We start from the raw sequence: 9,715 nt of genomic DNA, 5'->3' as shown, positions 1-9,715 counted from the left end.
CAGCCAGGAAAAACCCTGAAACCCCATTGCAAAAACCCCTAGTGAACCCGACCAACCCACGTCATCCACGATTCCTATAAAGGTCGGCCAGAAACCTTAGAGTTGTAATTGATGATCAATTGAACTTTACATTGCTAGACCTATGCTTATTTGCACATCCGGTTTTCATTGGCATGTGTCAAATTTGTGACCCGTGACAGAGGATAGACTTTTAAAATTGTGTCTTTTGTGTTTGCTAAACAAGGTCATTTGTTTTAAAATGCCTTTGCTCGGGAAGATAGTGCTGATCGAAAGACATGGAGAAGATGGCACTGAATTTACCTTCACACCACCCTGTCTGTTCGGAAGGTCAGTAACACATTTATTTATAATTATGGCTTACATGGCTGCATATGGCCATATGGGGAATTGGGTAAGTGACATGATGTCTATGAATATTTAAAACTATAATGCTGTTAGTGTTATGTGAGGAACGAACAAACACTATCCAACAAACACAAATGGATAAAGGTTTGGGGAAAATTGCCTTTATAAAAGGTAATAAAAATAATTGCCATGATAATCAATTTAAGAGGGCATACAAATATCCTGATTTAGAAATACAGAACACTGATGGGAATATTGGTTCTGAATAAATAACATTTACGACACAAAAATTAAAAACTTTACTGAATAATATAGTTAGTTATTGCACCATCACAGTATTTGAGTCACAGTAATGAGTCGCCAGCTGAGGAAAGTTTGCATATTTAGAAACCTATCGATACAAATATGCTGTGTTGGCGTATGTTTAGATTATTTACCTTACAACTCTGGTGAAATGGCGCACATTGCGTTCCCATATTCAACACAAACTGACAGCATAGAGATGGCATTTGTTGAACGAGCTGGTGAGAAGCGCATCAAAGTATGGCAAGCCGTTTTAGCTTTTATTCATTTCCAGGATATGAATTCTTGATATCAACAATTACATTTTTGATATCAACAATTACATTTTTTGATATCAAAAATGTAATTGTTGATATCAACAATTTAATTGTTGATATGAACAATTGAATTCTTGATATCAACAATTGCAATTGTTGATATCAAAAATGTAATTGTTCATATCAACAATTGAATTGTTGATATCTGTAATTGTATTTTCACTAGTGAAATGTCACAATAGGCTGCCATTCAAAATCAATTGTTGATATCAAGAATTGATTTCTTACTAGTAAAAATGTAATTGTTGATATCAATAATTACATTGTTACTAGTAAAAATGCCAATTACTGATATCAATAATTCAATTGTCACTAGTTGAAATGTCTATTCTTGATATCAACAATTGAATTGCTACTAGTAACATTTTTCATTTTTGATATCTGAAAATGTATTTATGATATCAATAATATTTCAGATATCTAAAATGGCTTTCTTACTAGTAACAATCACATTCATGATATCAGAAATTAACATTGTCACTAGTGAAAATGGGATTATTGATATCAAAAATTAACATTGTTACTAGTAGCAATTCAATTGTTGATATCAAGAATAGACATTTCAACTAGTGACAACTGAATTCTTGATATCAAAAATAAAGGTTTTTACTAGTAAGAATTGTATTTCTGATATGTGAAATTGGAATTTCTACTAGTAAGAAATCAATTCTTGATATCAACAATTGATTTTGAATGGCAGCCTATGGTGACATTTCACTAGTGAAAATACAATTACAGATATCAAGAATTAAATTGTTGATATCAAAAATTAAATTCTTGATATCTAGAATTAACATTTTAACTAGTAAAAATGTAATTGTTGATATCAAGAATTAGCATTGTTACTAGTGGAAATGTAATTCCTGATATCAAAAATGGCCATTGTTATAGTATAAATCTAATTCCTGATATCAATAACTATAATTTTAACTAGTGAAAATGTAATTGTTGATATCAAGAATTCATATCCTGGAAATGAATAAAAGCTAAAACGGCTTGCCATAATCAAAGACCTGTGTACTCCGACTCAACAAAATAATAACAAATGTGCTCATAAGATATCATGCCACTTCATTTCATCCCCCACTATCCCGCGGGTATGATATGAACCATCACGTTGTTTAATATTGTTTTTTACATGCTCCCATACTATAAGGCGCCGGACTGGACAAAAGCGAGGCGAACTGCGCGAGCGAGCGACATGCGCGAGAGAGACCGAGGCATGGAAGTTCGATTAATGGACAACAATACAAATAATTTTATGTAGCTTACTTCTTTCTATCTTTTGGTCAGTAGGCTATACAAAAACTTCTCGGTTAATTAAATACTGTCTCTTGCTTGCCAGTGTGGTGAAGAAATGAGTCCCAGCTTAGGAGGACCCAAGCAATCCAATTGGTTCAAAGCACGTTTTATGGGTAACGTTAATCGCTTTAGTGCTAGTTACAAATCAGAAATCACTTTATTATACAAGTCGTTTGAACTGTGTGTTATAACGACCATTAATGTATTTTAACTTATAGGTTTAATTTACTATAACCGAAGCTATAGATTGTGAAATTAAACATTTATTGTTCTTAGTGTTTTTTTTTTTGTTAGCTAAGCTTAGATAACGTAGTAGCATAGGATGGAAGCATACATTCGAAATGATTATCGGTAACTTAGAATTTTTTTGTTTTTTTCGCCATCGACTATATTTTTCGATAAAAAAAATACGATAACAATTACGATACATAGCCTACATCTGTTTAAGAATTAATTAGTTCTTTCACTTTAACTATATACATCAAGATAAAAATAAAATATTATTACATGAATTAAAGTTTGATTGATTACATTAAGAATCGCGAGAACATCGACTGAGCGCAGGGGAATCCCATAGACAGTATATAATCCCCGGGCAATTCAGATGAGCTCCTTCAGCGACGATCTTCGGACCTTTGCAGATCCTCTGTACATCGAAGCCTACGCCTTCTCGCCGAGTCAAGTGGAGTCTGCTGCGGAACAGTTACAGCAGCGAGCCTGCAGTCGGTCTGATCCAGAAGCGAGCCAGCGGCCTGCGCGTGCGCCTGACTAATGAGAGCGAAAGACTCACCGCCTATCGGCCGGGCATTCGCCTGCGCCAGTTCGGCGGGCTTCCCACCGATTGGTTCGCACAGTTACGCCGCTCTGCCATTGGTTCGTGCAGTTCCCACTGACCAGCCAATAGCGTGCGAGTAGCCTCAGCACTGTATGGCTCATATCTCATGTCATGTGTATGGCTGTGCTGCAGTAGCTTTACTGTCTATGGTAGCACCAGAGCCATAGAGAGAGAGAGTTGCGACACTCTTTGATGTCGCCGCTATGGCAGTCACGTGGTTCATGTAAGCCCCAATAGTTCCAAAACATACGCTGGCTGTCATGTTATTCTATGGGACAGACAGCAGCGATTGCATTATTGAACGGTAAATATAAAATAAAACACATACCCAAGTACTTTTTCAGCTGTTATTGCATTTTGTTAATGTCAGTTTTGCATTTGGAGAGGCAACGAGGTACTGTATATTACTTAGATAAGTTTTAGCCTATATTTTTGGAGGGAAAAGCTTAGTGTTCATGGTCGCATGGGTAGTAGCACTGGCTTTAGCGGCTCTAACTTAACTTTTCCATATCATTCATCTGATGATGGACGTCTCATGATATTTATTTTAGCACAACTGTGCTGTATTAGGCTATTGATTCCCGTGATTTTGCTTATAAATTCCGATTCAGCCATTAGCCTAACGTTACCTTCGTGATCACGCAGAGGTCTGCCGTGGCGGACCGGTCCGTTCAGAATTCGCATGGCTGATACAAATGAAGGTTTTCAAATAAAATATATTTTATTAAACAATGACAGACAACAAAAATGTGTGCTTGTGTGAACAAGAAAAACAAAAACCAGGGGCAGGTGATCCATGAAACATGATCCTAGATGTCCAGCATTGTTCTCACAAGCCGCTTCACTCAAGACAATAAATGAAAAGTTATTATATCCCAAAAAACTCAATTAAATAAAAGTTGCTATAAATTACCGATGAATTACCGAACTAATCAGATATGCTACCTTCACAGCTGGCGAAGTCACGCTGGCAATGCTAGAAAATTGGTTGAAATAACCAAGATAAAATATAAATAATTACGCTGTGCATATACAAATGAAGACCAGTATAATCATCGCAAAGGGCCTCTGATACAATATAGACAGTTGACAATTCAAAAGAGGTCGATATTTCAGCAAGTTACCTCTGGAACAACTCGACGCGCAGCCATGTAAGTGAATGGGGTTCAACGCTCAAATGACAGTGTTTGGAACTAATCCATAGACAGTAGAACCAAAGAGTATAGAAGAACAAGAGGCGAAACTCTGATGCTTTCTGGGTAACAGCATAGACAGTATATAAACTGGACACAGCGACCCCATAGGTTTCAACGGAGAGCAGTGAAGTCAATTAGAAGCACTTACTTCCTGATCGCAAGGCGAACTGCGCAGGCTCAAACTGAGCTTGACGACGTAGATGTGACGTGAGCAACCTGTAGGTCTTCTAGTAGCTGTGCCGAGAGAAATCTGAATCATTCCCTTCCGAATCTCGCAGAGACGGAGAGCGTGGGTATTTGCTGTCCATGAGCTAGCAACGGGAGCAACTTTATCACTCTCTATGGGCTTCTCCCTTGACTTTATGCCTCAACGTCCTCCCGATTGCTTGCGAGCTTCTCTGCCTGTCCATACGGTAATTTTTCGACTTGTGCGACAGAGTCGCGCGGGTATGACGCAATCGTTAGCCTATTTTTACAAAAACTGCTTCTACGGGGCCATAACGTAAGATACAAGGTAATGGAGCCTTTTATACATTTTCGTGTTTCTTTAGAAATAAACAATGGACAAACGGTGTCTTTAAACGCCTCAGATGTAAAGTTATTCGCTGTCAAAGTGACGCCAAAATGAATGGGAGTCAATGGAATGCTAACAGCAGGTGGGGGTCCGCTAGCCAATGGCGGCGCCCAGGTCGGCTTCAATATCTTTCGGAACACTGCCCCCCTGGGTAACAGCCACTAGGTGGCGCGGCCGCCATTTTGGGGTGAAGATTCCAACTGGAGTTACTGGACAACAGCACAGATAACAGTTACCGTAACAGTTACACATAAACAAACAGAATGACAATGAAGTCCAAGTGGAATAAAAGAAAGCAGTGACTTGTCTAAGTCTGTGAAATAAACTGTTAAACGGGATTTGATGATCAGTGATTGTACGTTATTATATGTTGTCATCATTCAGTTAGGATTTGATCTTTAATGTACTTTTTATATATATAAAGCAGCTGATATTGCCATAGCGACAGCAAGAAGCTAGTGGATAGTGATGGGAAGTCCGCTCTTTTCAAAGAATCGGCTCTTAGAGCCGGCTCCTTCGCGAACGACACATCACTAGTAGTGGACTGCCGAGTCGCTTTCACCCCAAAATGGGGGAAACGTAGGGCTGCTGCTGGGCGCTGGTGTTGCAATGGAACGTTCTATTGGCTTTCACTTCTTGTCAATATACGTTCTTTGGTAGAACCAGAGAATGTCTAATAAGGGGAGAAGGTTCACTCTCGCTACACTTCCGGCTTCTGACTGGTTGCAGTTCCACTCTGATTCCATATGAGGGCGCTCACAGGACGAGTGCAGAATGAATGGAGGTCTATGGAGCTATACCCCTCAAAATCCACTTTTCTCAAGATATAATTTTTTGTCTAGTAATTTGAATGTTGTATTCGAAAGGAGATGCAAAGAAATTGCACATTGCTGGGTGTTAGATTTTTTAGAGTCACTTATTTGCTTTAAAAAGTCTTTCAAAATGTCAATGACGTCATACACATCGTACGACCAGAGATACTGCTTTACGGCAATCCTTCAGTCACTGTGGTGCTTTCGCGCTCTGCACTTTATTTTCTCTCGAGGCATCGCCAGCACAGCTGACACAGGTAAACACACGTGCTAGAAGAGTTTCTGCTAGAATACATTCTGGTCCCGCTTCGGATGCCATGATGCCATCAAGCGGTATCTCTGGTCGTAACCAGTCCTTCACTGACCAATCAGCGTTCATTAGCAGAATGCTAGCGTGTTATGGGCAACAACAACTCAACCTGTAAGAAATCGAAAGGACATAAGTACTCGTTCATTCAATTTTCGACCTATAACCCATGTTGAACTTGCCAAACCTACAATCAAATCTGAGATTTCTCAACGGCAATCGGCTGAAAGGGACAAATTTAGCCGTCTAGCCCCATAGACTCCCATTCATTTTGCACTCGGGGGTGATCGCCCCCAGTGGAACTCTGGTGGAACTACAACCAAAATTCGGTACAATAGGACTTAATAGGGAGTGAACAGGCTCTCCGTAGACGGGCTCTGGTAGAACTAATCCGATCTCCTAATCCCGGAAGTAGGCGGTTAAAAGCGCCGCCATTTTTTACAATGGAGGTCTATGGGAGTGTCGCAACTCTTTCTCTCTATGGCTCTGGGTAGCACCAGCCCGGCGTCTGCGTTGGTTTATAAAGGCTTCAGTATTTCGGAGAAAGGAGTTTTATATTTAATAATATATTTGAAGCTACATTTTAATGTACTTCAAGAACATTTAAATAGCATTAAAATAGCATTACACTAAAAGTTTATTATAAATCTGTTTCATTCAGTATTTAAAATTGTATATTAAAAGTGCAAAAATAATTCAATATAAATGTTAAGACACACACAGACTTTGAAATAAAAAAAAACTTTGATATAGTATCTTCTGTTGTACATTACAAAACAAATACATAAGAGTACATTAAAAAAGTAAAGCATATATAATCTCTTGAACAAAATACAAAAAGATCAGTGAAATGCTATGGCAGTGCTATTATATTTTTTTTGTAGAACATTTCAGTTATACCTGTATTACTGAAAAGTACACTATGATGAATATTACATCACTAAGACAGATAGATAGATAGATAGATAGATAGATAGATAGATAGATAGATAGATAGATAGATAGATAGATAGGGAAATATACACTCAAAAAATGCTAGGTTGTTTCAACCCAATTTTGGGTCAAATATGGACAAACCCAAACGTTGGGTTAAAAATGTAACCCAACGGCTGGGTTAGTCCATATTTGACCCAATATGGAGTAGAGTGTAGTGGTGGCTAGATTGACAGTGCATTTCGGGGTGGCGGCTGGCTTGACCGCAGTGAAAAAACGTCCAAATATCATACGCCAGCCATGCACACTTGAAGAAGCTGGGTAAAATTAGAAACAACACTACGTTTTCTATTAAATACGTAAATAGAAAAATATACTAAAGTACAATAATTTTAAAGTGTGTTAAAAGTTGTATTGTGAAAATAGCATGATGCTAATATACTTTTAATATATTTAAAGATAGTAATTTTTTTGTTAGTATATTTGCAATGTACTATTGAAAAAGGGAATGTATTTCAAATACAATAAAGTATACTTTTTTTCACTATAAAGCTAGAACTTGTCTGTCAGAGCTCCGGAGGCTGACGGCACACAATCTAAACTCCGCCATTTTGGCAGTCAAACAAGAGAGCGCCAGAGCGGCTGTAGCAGTCGTATCCATAGATATTATATAGAGACTAGATGCCCTATTGGCTGCTGGCAGGGCAGGACTTCGGGTGCTGGGGGCCCCTGGGCTTGAGTTTATGTTTGGGCCCTACTTGCGCTACAAAATAAATATGCTTTGAGGTTCTTAGAACAATTAATATGAAACATGCCTATAGTCAAAGTTTAGTGGTAGGCTAATATTAAGTAGTCATCATAATCAGTGGTTAAAGTGGGATTTGGCAGGTGAGGGAACCTATTTTGTGTAGGTGCAACAGGGAAAAATTACTCAACCGTGGGACAACATATTGAATATCGTTGTATAGCAATACTTTTTGGGACAAGAGTGTTACCATGGTGTAGCTATGCACACCAGTCCACATTACTACCCCTCCCACAGTTCCACCCACAGACACAGGCATTCAACCTTCTTCAAGCTTTGGAATTTGAAAATGTCTGTTTTTAAATGTTAAAAGTAATTTTAAATAATACAAATTATAGGCTGCGTTTAACGCAGTTGGTGTAATTGGCAGATGTTCCCTTGGACCCTTGGGCATCATGCGCTGTGGAAACGCGTCAAAGCATATGCAGCTATAGCGCACGTAGGTGCTTTTGAATGAATATTTAATGTCGATATACAATGGTTACTGTAATTCTGCTATTGATATATCTTCGTAAGACTGCCGACCCTATATAGAACAGTGGCAAAGGAAAATAAATGTCCGGCGAATATCGAACCTAAAACTAACTTTACCGCGCTCAACCACCGTGAGTGCATTTTATGTAGGCTATATGCCTATTCCTGTTTGTGATGGCAATGGAGAGAGCGCTCAAAACTCTCCAGAGCACATAATTTAGTGAAAAAAATTATATTATAGAAAGTATCATTCTCAGTAAAGCAATGAGACATATGATAATTTATCCAGATGTTTCTAAATGTGCGCTCTTTTGGACTAAAAGCATATTGAAGCTGTTAAGTAGCCGATCGCAATGGAGCAGATGGATCAACACGCATGTTATTCTTTGTGAAATAAAGATAAATATCAGGTTGTACCGTTTGATTATGGCCTCGAAGCTCTCAGTCGGAGGATATTAAGGCCCGGGTATTTTATCCCGTGCTCCCCTCCGTCTTTCAAACTACTCTGTGAGCGCGGAAAGACGCGTGTGGCGCGTGCGTGCGCACTAAAGTGTATTGGATTTTGTTTTCAAGTGCTCAAGTCACTACTTTGGGCTGATCATAGCCCTCGCTCGCACATGGCCAGACAGTGGAAATACGGCTAATCATTTCTGGATATCTGGCATACAAGTTAACCGAACAAAACAAACAAATGAAAACTGGTAAGGGAGGGGGCCCCCTACTGGGCAGGGCCCATGGGCTGCAGCCCAGTCAAGCCCAATGGTAAGTCCGGCCTTGGCTGCTGGGCACCGAGAAATACGGCCGCCATCTTAAACCGGTCGTACTCCTAGTTTCGTTGCTTAGCAGCAGTTAGATTCCAGAGCACTGTGGAGCATTTTCCTGTTCTAATCGGTGGACCATCGCAAATAGGGCCCGGGATTACTTTTCACAAGTACATTTTAACATTACCGTACTTTTGGTTGTGTTTTGTGAATAGAATATTACCAGATAATTGAGAAGGAGCAAGGATCTTTGATATTACTGTACAGAAATCGTAGCCAGCTAACGTTCTAGGCTAGGTTTACTGCACCACTCGGCATGGAGAGGTTGGGTAAAGTCAGTTTATATACTGTCTATGGGTAAAGTAATTATTACAAGAGCTTCTCGGTTATCAGATACAAGCATTCAACGGCCCTGTAGCATAAACATATACAAATATAGGTTATTTGTGTTTGCGCACGTGATATCAGGAAGCAATGTAATAATGTTAACTTACCTGTGTAATACACACATGACGGCGATGCGCAAATCGAGTGTGTGTGTGTGTGTGTGTCACAACTTATTAAAATATCTTACTTTACTGCAACTATCTGTTACTGCTTCTTTATCATATTTATAGTGTGTGCTTTATAAAATACCTTATATCCTGTATCACATATTTTGATTTTGGACGTCTGGTCACTTTATATCTTTATTATTACTGTTAAGCCTACTATGAATATTAAAATATGC

This window comes from Phoxinus phoxinus (assembly GCF_949152265.1).
Source record: "Phoxinus phoxinus genome assembly, chromosome: 21".
Lineage (NCBI taxonomy): Eukaryota > Metazoa > Chordata > Actinopteri > Cypriniformes > Leuciscidae > Phoxinus > Phoxinus phoxinus.
The sequence above is the reverse complement of the archived record's forward strand: the minus strand, read 5'-3'. Positions refer to the sequence as shown.